The sequence below is a fragment of the Anguilla rostrata genome, chromosome 5, assembly GCF_018555375.3.
Source record: "Anguilla rostrata isolate EN2019 chromosome 5, ASM1855537v3, whole genome shotgun sequence".
Taxonomy (NCBI): Eukaryota; Metazoa; Chordata; class Actinopteri; order Anguilliformes; family Anguillidae; genus Anguilla; species Anguilla rostrata.
In genome coordinates, this window is record NC_057937.1 from 18,207,657 (window position 1) to 18,228,245 (window position 20,589).

A 20,589-nucleotide genomic window follows, 5' to 3' on the forward strand; every position below is an offset into this window, starting at 1 on the left:
TCCAACCAGAGCGAATGACATCGTGCAAATCGCCGCCCCTCGCTGGCCGACCTGCGAGGAAACGTTCCCTTTGTTTTTTTTTCACCCGGGGAGAGCCAGTGCCGCGAGCGTCCGCAAATAAGCGTTGGCGGGCGAGGCCGTGCGTCTGCCCGGCATGGCGAATAATGTACAACAATGAAAAATAACAACAATGGGAAAAGAGTCCGGTTATTTCCCGGTTCTGGAAAGAGGTGGGCTGGTGACCGTTCTCCCGCGGGTCCCCGAACAAGCTGAGGAGCCGCATGCGCTTCAGGCCAATAACTGATGAGCTATTATGGTCTGTCAAAACCATCCGCGCGTGCGTCACCAGTGCTGCAAAAAAGACACCCCCCGAGACCAGCAGCCAACAGCCAACATGGCGGCGGGAAGACTAGAAGTTCTTCGCGAGCACTGAGGTTGGACACACAGGTGTCTGTTTTCAGGTTTTTTTTTAATCAGTCGGTGTCAAGGTTCTATGATAATCCGAGTGAAAAGGTGATTTTGGGATTCACAGACAAAGCCCTTCAGGTATTGTTTTTAAGGAGAGAGCATCCACCACCCTGTGGCGCAGTGCTGGGGTTGGTCACTGAGTCACATGGTGAACAGACCAGGTAGATGCAGGAAGTGGTCATCTGACTGCCTTTTATTATCTCCTTAAACTCAATAAAGTAATACACCAGAAAAGAAAAGATCATGGAAATATCAAAAGGCACCGGCTTCAGACAGCATGTCTCTAAAGAGCAGCAGCCTCTCATGATCACTGGGTTTTGAGGAGGGGTGTGGCCTCTCATAATTAGACATTTGGAATTGGGTGCTCTGATTGGCAATGAGCCACAGCTGATACTATGCCGGTGAGTGGGGCTGACGCTCTCCAAGGTCCTGCAGCTCTCCCAGGTCACTGAAATATTTGAGGCGCTGAGGGGACAGCTCACCACACACAGGAGCAGAGACGCAGCCCTGCCACCCCCGTTCCTGGCGCCGTAATGCCAAATACTGCTTTTGATCATGCTCAGGATTAAATTTGAGGCATTTGTTATATTTGTAAGAGTTATTTACAAGCCATGGTTAATGTCTTTGGTTGGATTTTAGAGTGAAGAAATGTTTGTCTCCTTTTTTGAATTTATATAGTTTGAGAACGAAGTCACTGTGGGAGCATTCAGGCTTTACAACCAAATAAAACAGAAAGCACCACCTTCTGAAACAGACAGTTTATGTTTTATGCTTTCCCCCCAGTAACGATGACTGGCTTAAAGCCCTCTGATTAAGGACCTTGGAGATACTAAGATTCAACCGACTTTTCATACAGACGCATGTTCTGCGGCCTATTCACCGACAGGAGTGCGAAGAATAGATGGTTCTTGGGAGATAATGTAAGATCCCTCTCTCTAGCTCTTTCACCATCTTTCATTCCCTGGCTGTTTACTGCCATTCTGCTGTTATATTTATATTCTTGTCCTTTTCACCCCTTCCATCTTCTTTTCTTTTCAAAACCCTTGTAAGGCACTCACTTTTCACTGAATTGTATCTTACCGTGACTCTCACCGCCAGGCAATTGTTTCAGGTTGTCTTGCTAAATAAGCCTTTGCTTCAATCTCAACAACAGGGAGACAGAGCATAATGACTCTTGAGCGAATAGCACAAACTTATCCGTTAAAGTGTTTTTTAAACTGACAGTTTAAATGTTTCTGGGTTTGTTTCAAGTTCAAGTAATTTTTTTTTCTTTGCTGGGATGGGTCGACTGGTAAGTTGACGCTGCTCTGTTTTCCATTTCAAAAGGGCACAGGCTGAGCTGTTTTTATATGCCTTAAACAATTGAACAAGGAGAAGCTTTCCAGAACATATTTCTAATGAGACAGAGACATTGAGACCAACTGTTGCTTTCTGACTTGCTTTGGGTGCCAGGGCTATCTGTCTGCACAAAATGATCAAATAACTACCTTAGCATTGTCATTATGAACATTTAGGTATAATTGGTGCGATTGACTTTTAAGTTCCCTAGAAGAAGAAAAGTCGAATTCGCAAAGAATGTGAAAATGGAAGTGATTTGAACATGCTAGATGTATTCACTCTTACAGGTCGGATCTGTGGCTTGCTAGTGTCAAACAAACGTCTTTTCCAGCATTTTAATCCAAGAACACATTCCTGGTCAAAGGTGTTTTGGACATAATAGTCCAAGTGTACAGATTTGCATTATCTCAACTGTGTTGGCATAGTTGAGGTATTTCAGATATATCACATGAAAAAGTCTATAAGGCTACTTGCTGTTCTCCCACTCTAGGTTAACTTTGCACTGGTTAAGAACCACTATCTGTCACAATGGGATATTGGTAAGAACAAACACTTTGTATTTTAACGGCACACGCAACAAAACAACATGATTGCAATCTGGGATTATTAGTATAGTTGAGTGTCATAACCGAAGAGAAAACAATATATATTAATACAATGCCTTATACAGTGCATTATATTATATTATTATATTATAATATATAATATAATTATTATATAATATTATATTATATTAGCCAGGCAATGAAGTAGCACCAGTAAAACTTTAAAAACATTCTAAATGAATGTGCATCAACAGTCTAACTTGATAAAACAAATGATAGTATTTGTTGTAAATTTTTATATATTATATATTTGTATTATATATTCCACCAAGCTAACAAGGCAACTGTTACAATTTCATACTTGTAACAGGACTAATGATCACCAAACCACATCTCACATAAGGGATGTTCATGAATAACTGTAGACCATTACAAGGATAAATATAACAACAGTTCTTAAATATTTTAACATTATACTGCCGACAGTATTTCCCTAGCAGACAGTGACATGCATAAGACATTCTTTGTGGCACTTACATAGTAGTGACATAGTAGTGACGCACACCGCATATAATAGCCTTTAGAAATTGTTCATTCTGTTTGTGTCAGGAATTAGGGGTAAAGGACCCAGGTGCAGAGTGGGAAAACAGGACTCCAAAACGGAAAATAGAAACAAAGACTTTACTTCCAATACAGGGAAGAAACAAAGGCAGGGAACCAAAAACGAGGCCACACAGGACAACTCTCAGAAAACACAAATATCTTCAGAACAGAGAAAACTCTAAATACAAAACACGCAGAGCAGAACTCGGGCAGCGCGGAATGCAGGCTAGCAGAAACACAAGCAGGACAAAACTCACAGGCAGATACAGATGAAGATACGTACACAGATACACTGGCAGAAACGCAGGCAGAAACACAAGGAACCAGCACCCGAGTCAGGGAAACAAAGACACAGCAGAGATGGACAGGTCAGAGGGCCTATCATGACCTGCAGTATGAAACGGGAAACCTACCAAGCAGGTTTTAGAGTTGGGGAATGGATAGATAGTGACTCCAAAGTACAAACTGAGTTCCCTTTGTGACCCTGTTATACAGCATACTTATTTATAAACTGTGACAGCATACAGTATGTCAAGTGGGTTGTTAGGACTATGAATTTGTATGGGGCAAGGTTGAATAAAAACGAATTTGTCTGTTTAAGGTAATCCTAAAATACAGAGCTTGAAACATTGCTAAAACTGTCAACTGTTATGCTTTAATTACATGTGCTGAACCCCATACATTGTTGTCATGGTTTGATGAGTTAAAATTTTAATTCCATATTGAACATAGGTTAAATTACAATAAGGGATCACAGAATGTGAATTTGGCCATTATGCAAGTTCTGGGCTCAGAGATTTTGGGAACAGGTCGGATATAGAGGCTGGTTTTGAGACAGCAGAGAAGTCAACCTTGCAAAGGCGACTAGCTACAAGAATGAGAGTGCCACATATATTGCCGGAGTTTGAGAGTTAGTATACAGCAACATAGTGCTTGCATTTAATAAATCATTATAAGCCTCTTTGTACAATATTTGAAATGAAGTGATCACATCAACATAGTTGAAAACAGCCCTCCCCTCTCTTTCTCTCTCCCTAATCCCCCTGTCCCTCTTTCTGCCCCCACACTATCCCCCCCCCCCTCCTTACACTCTCTATCTTCCTCCCTCTCTGCAGAATTGGTCCCAATTATAAGCTTAAATGTGCAGCTTTGTCTGAATGGCACCCCTGCATTTCCTCAGTACATGCAGTATTTATTGTTTGGAGCTTCATGGCAAATCTTTTCTGACATTAAGAACTCTATCTTCTCAATGCAATGTCCCAGGGTTTTTCCTTGATAGTGCTGGCCTGTGTCTGTGGGCTTTTCGTGAACAATACTGAAAATCCTCTCAGTGTCCGCATTGCTATGTGGACGTCACCATGGACACCAGGGCAAACTCTGATCAGTCGGAAGCTGCATGTGTAGTCATGCCTACCTTTTCCCATGGTTGCATCATTTTTATTTTTCATTATTATAGATTATTTACCATGTCTGACAGACATATGGCTTTGTCTTTCAATGCTTTGGCTCATAGTATTGCCTCTCACTGGAATATAAACATTTCATTGCGGGTCAGCCATTGAGGGATGTCATGGGGAACCAGCCAATAACAATAAACAGACCAGTGCACCAAGCATGGAAAGCAGGAGAGAAGCTGCAAAACCAGAGAGGGGAGTTGAAGGAGATTAAAAAATGTTGCTTTGTGACCTTTCACCGCGGAACCATGGCAGAGGCTCACCATCATAGCCGCTGCGGCCCTATCTTAGTTAGGCTCTTAGGGACAGGAAATGCAATGTGTTTGTGGGCACTAGTGGAGCAGCAGCTACAGCGGGCAGAGTGTGTTGTTTGGTGTTCTTTAAAGCCCCAAATTCATAGAAGGTTAGGTCTAAAAGAACCAGCAACCTTCATTCTAAGGAGGTCTAATATCACAGTCTTAGCTAACGCCACTTAGCTTCTGCCATTAGGCAACTGAAGGCTGTAGGATGGTTAGACATGCGATTAATTCTTTTGAATGCCTTTCCCCATTTTTTTTTCCCAATTTGGAATGCCCAGTTGTGTTCATCAGCTGTGCACTCATTGCTACTCCCTTCTCTACCCATTCAGGACAGCATGGACATGCATGTGCCCTCCTCAGAAGCACGTGATCTCAAGCCGCTGCTTCTGATTACACTGTAGTCCATAATTCAAGCTTGTACAGCTTTAGCAAGAATACTACAGGAACTTTATTGGCCGCCAGGGGTTGCCAGGGAGCGATGAGACATGGTCATCCCAGTCAATGGAATCCCTCACTCCCTGGGCAATGGCACGGCTAATTATGTGTTGCCTCATTGGGAGCGATGGAGCGGCCAGCCACAGTTGGACAGGCTTAATCTGAATCTGATATCAAGGGCACGGGGCCTGTCCACACACTGGAGCAGTGCCTTAACAGGATGAGTCACCCAGCAGCCCCAAGGCTGCAAATACATCTCTGATTCTTGGAGGAAGTCCTGTTGTTCAAAACGCTCCCCAGCCAATCAAAGAAAAGAGCAAGGGGGTGCATATGCAACACTAGCCTGACGAACCCTGGACAGCATAAACCCAACCTAAACCTGGCATAATGAAGCCAATAGAGCATCACAAACAGGGCCTTGTGGTCTCAGTTAGCAATGGTGTTACCTCCCCAGACTCTCACTAGCAGTGCTTAGCATGGCTGTGCTTAAGTGGATTGTATGCTGTCCTGCCTGTGGAGTTCTTTTTTTCCTGGCTTGGAACATCGATAACAATTACATGCACCCCCATTTGTGTTCCTAGCCATGAGAGCCATTGGTCAGTTAATTGTGCCTGCTGTATGGAGTAACAGAGCAGGAGGGTGGTGGTAATAGAATGCATTGTTAAGGAACCAAAGCTTCCTTCTGTGGAACCAAGGACAGTGTAGGAATTCTCCACAAAAACAAGCACTTCACAAAACAAAGTGAAAGTCTATTGCATGTCACACCGGTGTGCTGGAAGATCACTGAAGCACAATACAAGTTTGCGCTGCAGTAACCACTGATGCACTGGTCTTCTATCCTGGTTTAAATGTCTGTTAAAGGGCCTGATGAGCCTCCCTTGTCCACTCCTCTGTGTTTAGGAATGGCATAGGCTTTGTTCATAACAACACATCCCCTTACGTCTTGTGACTCACCCAGTACCGTATAGCTCAACCCAGGCCCCTGTGACCATTCCATACATGGTCTACTAAACACACACACACACTCACACGCATGCAAGCACGAATGCGCACGCACACCCGCGCACACATGCATGCATGAATGCACCTGGAATTCTTTACCTGTGCAGTTTAAAACCGACCATAATTTTGAGCATTTTAAGTATAAACTGAAGCAATTTTTAAAATGCACTCAGTCGAGTAATCATATGATTATGAATTGCTAGGCTTTTATTACATTTTCTGATATCTTTACTCAATTTGAATGTATATAATAATGCTCTAGTAGTTTATTGTATGTATTTTATGATTATATGATTTGTGCTGTATGTGTGTATGTTTGAAAAGCCCATCTAGGGACAAGCATCGGAAATTAGCATATGCTATAAATGCTGTGATACATTGCATTGGATATTGTTTGACAATAAGCTATGTTTAAATGTATCTGTCCCTATCAAATAAACATTAAATAAATGCATGCACACAAACACATGCATGCACAAACATGCATGCACACACACACACATGCATACACAAACGCACGTGGGCACACACACAGACACACACACACACACATTTAACTTGTATCACAAGACAAAACTGCAAACCCATTAGTGTCACGGCCCTGTAACACAGTGACATTGGGCAGGAGAAGAAGCTGTTGAAGGCAGAAGAGAGATGACCGAGATCTCGTGCGTCTAAGCGTGACTGCTCACCCCACACTCTGAAATTAGAATAATCTGCTTGTTCATTTCTTGGGGGAGGTGGGGGTAAATAAACACGGGCCATCCTATCAATTCTGCTGTTTATATATCTCCTGTCCAAAGGACACATTGAGCTCCGCAGCTTGAAGATTTGCCTTCATGAAATTCAATTATGGCAAAGTTTGTCAAGCACTGGACTGGAACTCTGTCTTTCAGAAATCCTGTAATTGAATCAAACAAACCAGGTGTCTGAATTTTGTGATTAAAACCAACAACCCATTTTTTTCTTAATTCTTTTTGATTATGCTCTCTTGCATACCACCGACCGAAGGCAGACCCGTCTTTATGCCCAGTTCATTTGCCTGTATAATCCACATTAAATCATTTCACAGTCATTTTTTTTCAATCCTTTTCTCCCATTGATTTTTTATTTTATTTATTTCATTTAGCTTTTTTTGTAATGAATGGTGACAAAAAATCCCCGCATCTCACCACAGAAAGCCCATGCTGGATAGAATGGATGGGGAGGGGGGTGGGTGGGGGTTTCAAAATAAATTCGACCGCCTAATTCACACAATGTCTGGGTTATTAACTCGTCCTGCTGCTGCGGTAGGCTACTCCAGCTCTGGCAATTTGCGAAAAGTGTCACAAGCTGAGAAGCAGGCAAACACGGCCGTAATTAAAACGCAGTTTTGGGAAGGAAATTGTTCCTGCCGATCAGTGACGCAATACCACAGGTCTTTAAGAGACTCGTAGCCAGCACTGCGCTGTTTACCGGATTCAATCACACGCACAGGGTGCATTTTGTATTTTGCTCTATGAAAGGTTTGTGGCCTTCCTTTAAAATATATATTTTTTCCACACAGAGACATTTTTGTAGGAGGCTAAACAAAATCACAGGTAAGGTCCTTGTCATAATTATGAATGGGTTAGCAAAGGCACCCATGCCTATCCTGCGTTTTAGTGGCCTGTAAATTGGAAATTTGGAAAAACTCTGGAAATTGACGGGAAAGCGCTGGTCTGGTTTTCGTCCTCTCATAGCCGTTTTTGCGCGGCGTCTAATTATGCGCTTTTGGACATTAGACAAATTGAAGCCCGGGCTGTTCCGCCAAATATTAAAATATTATCCCCACTGTCGCCGAGCAAAGAGCTTTGGAACGTGCCTGCCGCATACTTCTACATTTTTCAATTGCACCCACGTACATCCGTCCCTAACCAGACACATACTGATACCCGAAACGCCCTCAGAAAATGAAAATGCCCATGTACTCAGACTACCTATTTATAGCATTATCAAGTTTAATTAATCCCACTCCCAGTATAAATTGTTCTCTAAAAGTTTTACATTACACGTAATAGCTTGGATCAGTTTCCTTCCGCATTTGCACTTGCCCATGACTTATTTTCAAGATCACAGACCGTCTTTCTCATTTTCTGGTATTGATATTGATATTTAATTTTTAAATATTATAATCCGTCACGGCGCTGCAGACATTTAAACCGTCGTCCAGCAGAGCTGCTTATTATATGCCTGGGGTGTATGAACTGCTGCTGGTGGCTATAGCTGGGTGATGAACAGGAACATATTGTTTAACATTTTTTAACCAGGGTTTTTTATTTTTTTATTTTTGAATTTAATATGTGTGGGTGGGTTGGGGGGAGGGGGTATGATATCTTGCTCTTGAAAGAAAGAAGTACAATGAGAGAGAAAGTGAAAGAATGTTTCTTGGTGGCAGTAGCATACATCATTTACAGGTTACATTTGGGATGTACACAGTAAAATACCCAGTGTAAATTCAGCTCTTACAGAATACATATGAATCCAATAGGGACCAGAATAGGATATATGTACTCTGTAAGAGTTGATTAAACACTGAACATTTTACTGTGTGTGGCTAAGAAAACTACTGTCCTCAAAGTTTGCTTGTCCTCACTGGTTGCTCAGTGGTGGAAGGACGTTCTTAAAACCCCAGAGCTGTGGAATCAATCTCTTAGTCTTCTGGCAGTAACTTAAAACCCACTTGTTTTGTCTACATATTGTTTACCAGAACCTGGATGCACCCTACAACTTTACAGTAAAATGTGCAGTGCTAACTGAACTCTTACAGAGTACATATGAGCCCAATAGGAGTTTATTTATTACTGAACATTCTACTGTGTAGCTGCTACTGTTTGAATACACAAGTGCTTCGAGCACAAATTGATTCAGAATGTAATGACACTCATTGTTAGATGCCAAATTGCATGCTGCAGGGTAAGTGGCCATATTTTTATTCTGCTTTTAAATACTGTTTTGTAGTGACACAGTTACAGAAATTATACATCACCCTTGTTAAAGCTTGATGCCCAAACTTTATGAGATATTGCCATTTTTCCTGTAAGTCTTCTGAAATAATATCTATATCACTACAATACAGTAATGTAGACTTGATGGACTCACACCCTCCACCTAATATCCTATATATGTATATACAATGAGCCCCATATTATTTGGGACAAATACTTTTTTTTGGCTCCACAATTGTAGATTTATAATAAAAAATTCACATGTGGTTAAAGTGCACATTCTCAGCTTCTATTTCAGGGTATTTTCTATGCATTTTGCATGGACCATATAGAAATTACAGTACTTTTCATACATAGTCCCTCCATTTCAGGGCTCGATAACATTTGGAACAAATGACTTCACAGGTGTTTCTGATGAGTCTGGTGAGATAAAGTGCTTCCATAGTATATGAACAACAGAGCTTGCAGTATCGAGGCTTTTGTTTGCCTTTGGAATCTCTTACTGGCATTTGTCAACATAAGGACACAATTCTACGACAAACATGACTACTTTCATTTACATGACATTAATATGTCCCTGAAATTGAGGGCTATGTATAAAAGTGCTGTAATTTCTACATGGTAAGAGTCAAATTAATAAATATGTCTTTGTCCCAAACATTGTGGAGCTCACTTTAATTAACTTTTTATTGAAATGAATGCTCTTGACTTACAGAGGCGTAACTAGCGGGGTGCGGGGGGTGTGGACCGCACCGGGTTTCACCATCAGGGTGGGGTGACACCGAATTGACTGTTTTGTGTAGCGACGGGTTGAAACCGCTAATTTCTCCGATGCAGTTAACTGCCGGTTCATTTGATTAGCGCTATTAATGTAAGGAGAAGCGCTTTGTCGTTTCAACATCAGGTGACACCAACGGTCGACCGCACCGGGTGTCACCAACCCTAGTGACGCCACTGTGGACTTATGCATTATTTCGTTGGGATTACACCCCTCCCGTTGTTTATAAACATCTAGCATCAGTTCCAGCAAGGCTCTTCTCTGTGTCTTTGTGTCTGCCTGTTTGTGTGTGTGTGTGTGTGTGTGTATTTAAGAGCATTGTGCAGACATACACCACCAAAATGCGAAGGGAGATCAATGTTGAGACCCATAAGTCTCTTCTGATAATACCCATATGCTTTTTTGAGGAGCAAGAGCGGAAGGAGTGTGGGAAAGAGAGAGAGAGACAGAGAGAGAGAGAGGGAGAGGGGGGGAGAGAGAGGGAGAGATTGTGTTCTGAGCTCATCACTCGTTAAATCTCCCTTGAATTACAAGGCAAGGTATATGATGCATTGTACACAGCCATTAATCTTTCCCCAATTTCCCTCTGAACAGCTTTCTCCGTGCACTGCTGGAGACAGACTGGAACCGAAACCTGACAACCTGAAATCCCCGGCTTCTGTGTCAACTTTCCTGCTCATTGCCATTGTCATGTTACCCCCTCCAGCTCCAATCATGGCGGTGGGGGAGTAACGGGGGGGTGATTACATCTTATCAACAAGCTTTTCCTGTTGTATTGCTATTCTTCTCTCCGCTGTTGCCCAATATTCCTGTTTGTTCTTCAGCATAAACACGGTGTGTCCCATCCTGGGGAGTACTCGGCCTTATCCAGAACCTTCTAGAAGGAGAGGGTTGCTAATAAGAGTGCGAGTGTAGCCGCAGTTTTCCTGCTCAGATTTTTGGAAGGCAAGGCCAAGTGGAGAGGGGACTGGAAGGCAATCTGTTCTGATCAGCAGCACTTTAATATGGAGCGCAGTCATTGACTTGTGTTGACCACACCAGCTCGTTAGATAAGATGCTGCTCGACCCCTGAACCCTCCACATTTTTAACTGACGGGATATGCAACATTAATGCTGCTAAGACAAATAACCAGCACACATATGTAAATGAATATAAATAATGGAAAAATCTCAGTTTGCCAGGACAAAGTTATTTTGGACAAAAAAAACCTTGACATTATAAAAGCAGAGATATCAAAATGTCAGTAGGAATGAGGAACTTTATTGACTTTTCCCAGCATCAAGTGAAAAGACTGCATGTGTGCTGACCTTTTTCATTGTGCATAAATTATGACACATAATGACACTTTCAGCAAAGTAATGTTATTACTGGACACAGTAGGAATGTGCGAAACTGCTGTTAGGTGCACTGCGGGTGACGATCCAATACGTTCTCAAAGTGTATTTTTTTTTATGACAAATGAAGGCTCTTCTAATAATCATTGGTATGTGTAGTAATTTAACTACACATTACCAATGCTATGAAGACATGACACAGACTTATATGTGAAATAAAAGCTGTTGGTCAAAATGGAGAATATATTGTAATGTGCACCGAGGAATGATTTAAATAATACATAGCAGTATATTACAAAATCTACTGTGCCAACTGTTTCCACTTTCGTATCATTCATGACAGACTGTATTATTAGTAGGGGTGTAATGGTTCTCCAACTCCACAGTCTGGTTTAAAACTTGATTAAAAATTTTTTTAAAGTATTTTTCTTGTTAAAAGGTAAAGAATAAACATGTTTTTTTTAAAAATTTTTTTTACTAATGTGTTTTATTCAATCATTACTTTAAATATAAATAACATTTTCTGACCTTATTTAATACAGACACAAATAACTGCTTTGTTTATATTGTTCATGGCTTCAAGAAAAATTCTCATGGAAACTAAGAAAAAAATCTCACTGAGGACAATCAGAAAAACAACTGTGTTGTGTTTCGTGTCCAGCTAACCGCCCATGGTTCAATTAATTCTCAATCACATTCCCTGCTGAAAGGGTCGCTCTCTTTGCTGTGACAATATCCGCTGCTGTCGGCGTTTCTTTGAATAGCCGTCTTTGAGAAGAGAAGCCAGTGTTGGCAAGGCTGCTCGACTCTTGTAGCTGCTGAGTTTCAGATTTGTCGCTGGATTATGTGTTAATGTGCGTACTAGAGTGACATCACAATAATTTCAGAGTACAGCCACAGATCATTATATTTCTGTTGCACATGAGATGGAGCCTGATTTAGACTAAGTACTGTATTTGCAGACAAATACAAAAGTATTGAATGAAAGCACTAATTAATGAATGGAGGAGCGAGTGAAAACTCAGCTGCGGCTGTTCAGTGAGAAAAGCAGGCACAGCTAGCCAGGGTATTCCCAAGCTGGCTCTAGCCCTCCCCCATCTACAGTGTGCCTCTCTTTCTCTGTCTCTCTCTCTTATTCTCTATTTCTCTGTTTCTCTGCCTCTCTCTCTTTCTCTCTCTCTCTGTCTCTCTCTTTCTCTGTCACTCTGCCTCTCTCTCTCTATCTCTCTCTGTCTCTCTGCCTCTCTCTCTCTTTTTGTCTCTCTTTCTCTGTCTCTCTCACTCTCTCCCTCTCTCTCATGGGCAGGTGCGCTCGGCCCAGGGCTGGCTACCTGGCGGGGTCTGACCAGGCAGCTGCAGCTGACAGCTCTCACTTGCTCCTCTCCGCTCATTCACGGCACCAGTAATTGAAAATCTGAATTGTCACAATGCCTCTGCTGGTAAATAATAACATGGAGACAACAGTGTGGTCTTACGGTGAACCGTACTTATCTGAAAACTGCTCTCTAGGCCAGCCTCGATTGTTTGTGTTTCACCGAAAGGAGGAGACAAGGTATTAAGGAATATGAAAGAAGAGAAAGAGAAAAAAATAAATACAAATAAAATTGAAATGCCAGTGGTACGGAATGTGGAAACTGCGATCTTGGTCCTGTAAGTTATAGAATTATAGTTGGTTTTGGGTCCAGAATCATTATGCCCTTAATAATGAACTACAAATGAAAACACATGACAATACAGCGGATACACTGGGAAAGCTAATGGGAACGCCTCGATACTAAATGTAAATTAAGATGCATTATTCAGTGTTTTACAGGACTTACTTCAATATATGGCGATGCATTTCCATTGTGAAAGGGGCGCTCTAGGGAGAGGAGGCGCTTTGCGAATGTCAGCTTCTGCCATTGAAGCCCATCATATTTCACGAGGCCCGTCAGAGAACGCTACCAGGGGACTACAGTCTACAGTCTCGGGCACAACAGCTTCATTTTCTCCTTTCTTAAAAAAAAAAAAAAAACGGAGGCTCCAGGGGGATGATGATGATGTCGTATTGATCGACGCCGCGGAGCGAGATGCGGACGCCTTGCGACCGGGTTCGGTAACGGGCTCCGAGCCTGTCGCTTTGGCGGCCGTTCGATCCGGTTAGAACGAGCTCCGTTTTCTGTTCTCCGAAGCCGCCACTGTAATCACTCACGCTGACGCAAAAACACATCAGACTTTTTATCCAAGGTCCTGAAGGAGCATTTTAATGCCGTATTCAGTGTCCTTAAAGCCGCAGGACGGGATGATTGTGCTGTCTGAGTCACTCGCGCTATGTCTGTGGGTTTTGCCGTCGCTGGCAAAGGCAACGGCATCCAGTGCAACAGATTTTAATTTCAATCTGTCCTGAACAGTGTTGCAAAATGGTGGGTTATATTTAGGCTGCGTTTCCCACTCTTGTCCTTAGAGACGTTGCACAATCAATATGATTATTTTTGAAGGAGATTATAAATTTAAAAAAAAACAAAAACAAAGAAATTATACTCAATGATATTAACAGTATTTTATTCACCTGAAATTTTGTACTGCCTACAAAGCTGTACTGCCCGCTACAGTTGGAATTTCTGTTGGTTTAACCCATGAGCACTGCATGCATTTAGTGGGCTGCAATTCAGCAGTGAACTTGAAGTGAATGTACGTTAGAGATTTGACATACTGTCTCAAACCTTCAGCTTTCATGTTTAAAAAGGACACACTTTACATTAAAATGTTTTTGTTTTTTTATTTTTTATCATTGCCCAATTTATATATTTGAAAAAAAGAAGTAATCACAGGTTTACATGGCTTGGCTGGTAGCTTAATGAAGAATGAGTCTGAATTCAAACAGTTCCACCAGTGTGCAAACTGTTAGGCAAATTACAAGTCATGGTCAGGGAAGGTAAGATAGGCATAGGGCATGGCTGCATTTCGCCTCCCCCCAGACACTGGTGTTTAATGAAATTGTCATCGGGGGTTATACTTCATCTATTACTTCAATTATTACTATTACGGTTATATCACATGCTTGTCGGTGGAAGAAAACACTGTGGGGAAAAAAAAAAAACTTCTGGAAACTTCTGTGTTTATGGATGTGTCGTACCCAAGCGTCTCCCAAACACAGCACTGGCCAATACAGTGGCGTCACAAGGTTGGTGACATCCGATGTGGTCGACCATTGGTATCACCCGATGCTGTCGACCAGGGGAGGAGGGGGGTGCTGTTGGATGTTGTCGACCAGAGTTATGCATTCAAACAACAAAGCGCTTCTCGTCACAATAATAGAGCTAATTAAATCAACCGGCAGTAAACTGAATCGGGGAAATAAGCGGTTTCAACCCGTCGTAACACACAACATTGCACAAAAAAAAAAATTATTGCCGGTCATTTCGGTGTCAACCGCCTCTGATGATGTCACCCGGTGCGGACTGCACCCCCCTAGTGATGCCTCTGGGCCAATACTGGTATTTATATGGTGGTATAATGTTTACATTACGCAGAAAATACATTGTGAAACTAAATATTCAATTACAATATACATTAAAATTGAATCTTCATTCATTGAATTTTCTAAAGGTTGATGGCACTTGTCATAGCTACCCTGGTGAAACCTTATGAAAATCAACCCATTATAATATGAGTTGTATGATCTAGATGTTAAAAGCCCTCTACACATGCTATATAAATGTGAACATTTGCTGATTATACAACGTACAGTATATTTGGGTGTTTTGGTAGGCTAATCTGTAATATGAGTCACTCTTTCACAAATATAGAAACAACTTTAACACAAACAACTTTAACATAAATAAATTCAATTCTTAACAGATAACAGATTGGGACCAAATGTTACCTGTTAAGAGTTGAATTAACACTGTTAGTACTGTGAGCCCTTTTGAATATTAGAGTTTTTGAAAAGTTATGTTCATCATTTCAATATACAATACTTTCATATTTTATATGAACATCTTAATATAGCATAAATGGAGAACAGCAAAGGATGTATTTTTTTACCTCAGGCAAAGGCACAGGTGGGATTTTTATTGACCTGAGGCAAGGCACTTTATCTTTGTTGATAATCATGTTCAGATAAAATAGAATACAGTTTTTAATCTGTTAGTCTGTTAAAAAGTTTTTTTTAGACAAACAATTTTTCATGCTAAGAGTGAACCAATCAAAACTATTATGTGGTGTACCTTAGGGTTCAGCAGGGCCTAAACCCCAGGGTACCCCTAGGCCCCATGAAAAGATCGCACATTGGGCCCCACCACCTCAGGCCACCCCATTCCTTCACAATTATAGCACTATTTCTTGAGGGGCCCTTTCAGTCAGGGCCCGTGGACTCATCCTAAATTCCCCCGGTCCGTACTAAGCCCCTGAGGTTTAGTTCTGGGACTTCTGCGTTTGCTAAAAATCTTACTTCAGAATTCAAAAATAAAAAGGTAATGAATATTCAGATGACGCATAATTATATACCGCAGATGAGAAATATCACCGGTTGTTGCCTTTTCTAGACTGATTTCTGACAGTTTGCAAAAGTGGTTTGTTGTAACTAAGCCTTTGCTGATAAGACGAAATTGCACACCCTGTTCAGACACATTTCTCAAGTATGTTCAAAGTATTAAATACTGAACATTTGAGAGTGCGCTGACAGCAAACTGAACTAAGCTAAACTAAAAAGTAAACTAATAAGGAATGCCTGAAAATATGACAACAAGGTAAATGTTTATGCCTGTTCTGTATCATGTTATATGAAAACACGTTTGGTTTAAAATTACAGACTGGATATTGTTGTATAGTAACATGTGCAGGTTTGTTTTTGGCTGCTACTAGCAAGCTACTGTGTTATCCAATTCAATTTTATTTGTATAGCAATTTTTACACAGAACTGTTGCAAAGACTCTTTTTACGGAGTAGCAAGGCAAGAGACAGAGCAAACAGAGCAAACACCAGGCCTGAACAACCAAATAACAAGCACATGAGATAAAAAAAAAACTCCCAGTGGGGAGAAAACCCTCAAACGGTGCCGAGAACAAACTCCCCAATGAGAAGAAATCTGGAGTGGAACCTGGCTATAGAAGATCCTCCACTGGCCACCCTGGTGTAAAGTTGTGGTAGAATAGAATGTAGCAGAAATGCTATAAGATCTATCAATGCTCAGCTACATAACCGAACCCTCTCAAGAAGATGGCAGTTGAATTGTACTAAAAATGTGTCTACATGAATGCTTCCAGCGATTTAAAAATATTCATAATTCAGCATGACAGTGATTATTATCTGAAGAAAATTTGAATAAATGTGTCATTCAATGTCCCAAGGGTATGCAATGAACTTGAATGAGTCAGTCAAGCCATTATAAATTTGGCCATAATCCTTTGTTACCTTTTGGATGTGGTGTTCTTTTCTATGGAACAGGAAACCTGTAGCTCATTTATTATATAGCACAGTTTCTCTTTGTCTGCGTGTATTACGCACAAAGAACTTCCTGTCAAAAAATATCTATTATCCAAATGGTTCAATGAAAAAAATAAATAAAAAATCCCTCCAAGATTTCACATTACCTTAACAAGGAGGCAAATATGTCCCAGCAGATTGTCAAGATCCATTACATTCAGGCTCTCCAGGAGAGGAGCGCATGGTCCATTGGAATAATTAAATAATTACACCGGGTAATAGACTTCAGGACAATAGGATGAATGTCTGTGCCTCAGATGCTAAACAGGGACAGGGAAATATCGGAACGGGTTGCAAATCCTGCCTGCGCTCACGCGCCATGCCACCGACGTCCCACGAGCGTGATTAATTACCGAAATCCCTGAATCCATTCAGGATTTCAGACCGATTTATGGATTATCATCATCCTTGTTTCCTTCATTTTTAAATAATTTTGAGAGACGTATATGGTGAGTCCTGGAACAGGACCTCCTCTGCTTTAGAGCTGGCTGTAATGATCACGGTGGTTCATCTGTCCTCCTGCCAATGTCCCCTCCCTGATAGGCTCTTATTATCCTCCGGCCGGTGAAGTGGAATGACTGATCCGCGGTTCGCTTGCTAACTGAAATTTCCCAGGAGAACATATCAGAGCATTGGGGGTGGTGGTGGTGGTGGGGGGTGGGGGGGTGGGGGTTGTGGGGTTCAGATGTCAGGCAGATCCAGAGAGAGCCCAGTGGCCCTGCCTTGCATCACGCAACCGTTGCCGGGCAGCGGGGTCTGAATGTTAATAGATGTCGGGTGATCAATGTCGGCAAGAATCTGAGAACAGGAGCAACAAGGTCTCGTCATAACAACGCAATTAAATAAATTGGAAAAACAATTGAACCCATCTCTCATTTTGACACTCCTGGAGAAAGGGAGGAGCGGGACCGAAGAGGATGGCCCCTGTGTGCTGGGGGGCGCTGTCCATTCAGCACCACGGTTGTTCCCACTACCTGGGAGGGCTGCAGGACCATGGACAGCATTAGGCCCCACTCACAGTCAGGGCAGCAGCCTGTAGGTGGCCTAGTTCCCTCGCACCATAAAAAGGTGACAAGACACAACTGTTCTCTTGTGTGTTCTGTTACTTCACCACCTGACACAGAAGCCACCCCCAGCACTGTGCCATACCACCGAAAACAAGAAATGCACTGTAATTATCAAACAAAGAATTCACCAAGGTCTGGATGCACTAAACATTTGACATTAGCTGACTTACTAAGTGGTGCCCCCCTCAAACTTGCTGAACTGTTTGCTGATGGGAGGGGAGACCAAATGTACTTGTAAGGCAAAGTTAAAAAGACCATTTTAATTCAATAACAGCATACAGAGAAATCTGAAAGTAAACTATTGTCAATATTTTTTTCCCAAATTGCCCTGTTGCCATGGTTTTAGGCAATTAATCTCACGTGAGGAACCATGGAGTTCTGCCACAATAGGTAGAATTATTAGGCTGGAGAGAAATTATAATTCTTTGCCTGAAAGCATTTCTTTCTCTAATTTTCACCATGATGCTTTTAGAATAGCACACACATATTACAGGCAATCAAAGTTAAATGGACTCAGGTAAGGGTTGTAATTTAGTTATGTTGAAATTGACCATTTTTTGCACACAAAAACAGATGGAGCCATTCTAACAATGCCATATCTATATTTCTAACAAATGCCCACAGAATACCACTGGGTTGTCAACGATTCTGCAGGAGTGGAGACATTCAGCTGAGACAATGCACATGTAAGTGTACGAGAGTGCATGTCCAATTTTATGTCTTAAATTATATGCGTGCGGTACTTTGCGTGCAAGTGTGAGAGATAGATCAATATATGGAACAAGGTAGAACGATATGAGAAACCTGGCCATATTTTGTATAGCTTTTCTTGTTGAGCCTGTTCCCAAGTACAGTAAGAAGGTATACAGGAGCATGGCAGAGGGAAGAATGTGTGGGCGTATGTGTGGGTGGGGGACAGGTTACCGGATCAAATGCCAGCTTCTTGAAGCATAGGGGTCTTCCACCCAGCTTTGATTGACACAAAGAAAACTCCTCCTCCCTCCCCATCATGAACCCCCACTCTCAAATTCAAGCTGCTTTGTCGGCTAGAAATTCATTTATAGATGTTGCTAATGCATTCATGAATCGGTCGGTTTATGAATATCTGCATATGAATAACTGTAAACAAAAATCTCTTACCCCGAGGCTTGCTTTTGTGGGGGTACGCATTGAAGCATGTGGTGAAAAACATTTAATAAAATTGGCTATATAAATACCTCTTTAATCAATATATATAAAAAAAACAATGAGCAGGATGGAGGGGGGCATCGTAATCGGCGGAGCAGACTCATTGTGGACGTCAGCTGAAGAAAGCTCACGGAAGCACCCACTGCCTTCTCGTCTCAAAACCTTTTTAAAAGCCGTTAAAGAGGGTTTTTGGCGCATAATTTGCTGGAGCAGCCCATGCGTGACTCCGTAGGAAACGCTTGGGTCTCTCATTTATGTCATTCATGCCAGTCATAGACATTTCAGCTGCAGCCCCTTCACCTTGCCGTTAAGTCTCCAAAGCTGACACTGAGTCATCTCACCCTGGTGGCTCTCTTCTGCACACACAGAAATTCAGCTATGCACATAAATGGCAAAGTTTTGGGGCAGCGACACAATTTGTGTTGTTGTTTTGATTTTGGGATTTTGGATATGAAATAGCACAGGAAATTAGCTTTAATTTGAGGGTATTTACATCTATATTGTGTGATTAAAGGGGGCCTTTTATGCATGGTCCCCACATTTTAGGAGAGCAAACATAATTGGACAAATTAGCATAATCTGAAATAAAGTTGTCATACTTAGTATTTGGTTGCAGATCCTCTCTTTTTGATGACTGCCTGAAGTCTGCAACCCACAGACATTAGCAGATGCTGGGTATCTTTCCTGCTGGTGCTCTGCCAGGGCTGTACTGTAGGCATCTTCTATTTCTGTTTGTTTCCGGAGTTTTGCCTTCAGTCTTACAAGCAAAACACATGTTCAGTTGGATCTGGTTGGGTGATTGACTGGGCCAGTCGAGACTATTCCACTTGTGGGCCCTGAAAAACTCCACGGTTGCTTTAACAGTATGTTTGGGGTCATTGACCTGCTGCAAGAAGAAGCACCATCCAATGAGTTTTTAAGCATTTTTTTGGATCTGAGCGGATAAGATGTTTCTGTGCACTTCAAAATTCATCCTGCTGCTACTATCTGCAGTCCTATTGTCAATGAAGTGAAGTGAGTCAGTTCAAGTGGCAGCCATACATGCCTAAGCCACAGCACTACCTCCACCACATTTCCCAGATTAGTGGGGTGCTTCAGATCATGAGCAGTTCTTTTCTTTCTCTACACGTTCCTCTTTCCATCACTTTGCTGCAGGTTAATACCGGTTTCATATGTCCATAAGACTTTGTTCCAAAACCATTCTGTTTTTTTAAATGTACTTTTTAGTACATTAAAACTGATTGTTCTAATTGATTTTTCTGTTCCTGAGGCTTACCAGTGCTTACCAGGATCTTGCGGCGAACCGTTTGAGGTTCTGCCAGTGTAGTCTTCACTTTATTTTAGTCTACGACATGTCTATATGCCAACATCCTGGGGAGTGTTCTTGATCTGTTAGACAGTTAAGAAGAGATTTTTCTCCATAACTGAAAGTATTCTACAAGCATCCACTACAGTGCTGATCTATGGTCTGCAAGGTTACCAGTGTGTTCTTGCTTCCTAACAATGCATTGAACAGTTGATTGTGACGCACCTAATGTCCCTGATCGATTTATTCTTACTTTTCAGCCTCATGATGGCCTTCTTTTTTTTGGCATTAACAGTTATTTGGCCTAGTGTTGAGAAACAACAGTGACCGACTTTAAAT